We start from the raw sequence: 2,260 nt of genomic DNA on the forward strand, positions 1-2,260 counted from the left end.
CCAACGAAATTTTTGATGGGTAAACTTTAAAAAGAAAAAAAAAAAATATATATATATATATATGGGAAATTTTATTTAAACCCATGCAACCTCACACACCCCGACCGAGATCAGGGCGTGCTGGCCGTCACACGAAGGTGACGTAACCGTGTGCACGTGCGGAAACTAATAAGATAGTAGTATAAAAAGTACGAATAATTAAAACTAGCATACAAAGTACTAAAACAAGTGCTAGCGTAAGTGAGACGCAAATTCAGAGCAAGACTACAGCAGTCCAAAAGAAAAGTTGCGACAAAAGTACACCCGAAGGTGACCCTATGCTGGTGAGTATCTGTCAGAAAAGCCGGAAGAACCCTCTGGGAGACCACCGAAACTGCTAAGCAACTAGAACCTGGAGGGGCGCAAAACAAAAGCGTGAGTGGGCAAAAACAAATCTTTTCTAAAACCATTTAGTAAAACATAAACTAACCCCTCACCGTAAAACCTGTATACTTCCCAGAAAATAAACATATACGTATGTATAGATATGCCAGTCATGCTCAAGAATATGCCAATCATGCTCACGAATATGCCATGTCGGAATCTCATAATACAATGCAAATGCTCAGGTATAAAGCATGTCAATAACATGTAATCTGGCAGCCGGAGTCACCTAACGTGACCTGTACGGCTGCATATAGAGCTCAAATCTCAAACTCAATAACTGAACCTGCCCACGAGTCGGAACCACCTATAGTGGTCTGTACGACAGGCCTGGGTGTAATATATATATATACGCTCTAGTGCTACGATCACGTGAAAGCTGTGCGAATACTCGCGGGTCACCTACGAGTCGGAACCACCTAAAGTGGTCTGTACGACAGAACTGTGCACCTAACTTGGATCCAAGCTGAGCGTGTGGTGCGGGAGGTGAACATCACGTGAAGGACTATGCCCTACTCTGGGCGGAAGCACTAACACCGGAGGTGCAGGTTATGAGCTCTCTAAGCATCTCAAACCACTACTGAATGTAAATGTGAATACCACTTACCTGGCACTTACCTGTGCGTCCACAACACCCAACATGCATATGTGTGTGTGTGTGCAACTAATAATGCGGCTAGGGGTGCATAATCAATAATAATAATATGCATGGCATAAGACAAATAACCCTTTTTACTCAATTTCTGGGCAAATAATTGTATATAGGTATATACGGAAAACAAAAGCCCACTCACTGGTATGTGGAAGGGTCGTAGCCCCCCCGCCTCGAGTGCGCACGCTCGTCCTCGGAATACGTGTCACCTATATGCGAAATAACTATAAAAACGTTAACTTTAAAGCACATAACCTAACTTTCGTAATAACTTCTCATACATTGCTCAAAAGGGACAAATGAATATACCAACGTGCTCTACACAACCTCAGGATCACAACCATATTTTTAGAAAAATTTTCCTCCGCCGCACGCGCCAGCCACGCGCAGGCACGTGCCTGGCACGCTGCGGCGTCAACTGACGCCGTGAGGAATATTCCGTTAGTTCTAACGGATTCCGTCAACGGCGTCAGGAATATTCCGTCAGATTTGACGGAATATTCCGTCACCTTCTCCGGCGACGTCGCCGGCGCCAGAAAACTGGAAGAACTTCAAACTTCGTTTTCTCACTCGTTTCTCAACCATTTTCCACGATTCTTGAACCAAAATGAAGCTTAGGACTAGTAGAATCACGATATACAACTTTTAAAAGCTAAAAACCATGTGATCATACCTGTCTCCAAACTAAAAAACCGGCCAACTTCGAACCAAGCTAACCCGACATCCAAATTCGTCCAACGAAGCACTCCGAGGCTCCTTGGGACCTCACTAAGACATCTACGAGCTTCAAAATTCCAAAAACGTGTAGATTAATGTTTGCATGAATAGTACTCAAATCGGACCACCTCGAATCGACGTGAAAACGAAGGATTTCTCACCTGAAAATGGTATGGTTGCACTCGCACGAGCTTCACGAGTTCAAAGGTGTCTTTAGTTTCCTCAATCTGTGATGATTTGGTGTAGTTGTGTGTGTGTCCGTACGAGTTCGAAGGAAGAAGAAGAAATGGGAGCACGGGAGAGAGAGAGAGAGAGAGAGAGAGAGATAGGGAAAGAGACAGTGTGTGTGTGTGTGGCCCAGCACCTGCCAAAACCACACCAAGCAACCAAAAACATAACGAAAACAAACTAGGGGTAGAATTGTAATTTCACACGTACGTTTTAATAATCCCGGGACGGGATGTCACA

This window comes from Pyrus communis, chromosome 11 (assembly GCF_041283825.1).
Source record: "Pyrus communis isolate YQ-2024b chromosome 11, ASM4128382v1, whole genome shotgun sequence".
NCBI lineage: Eukaryota > Viridiplantae > Streptophyta > Magnoliopsida > Rosales > Rosaceae > Pyrus > Pyrus communis.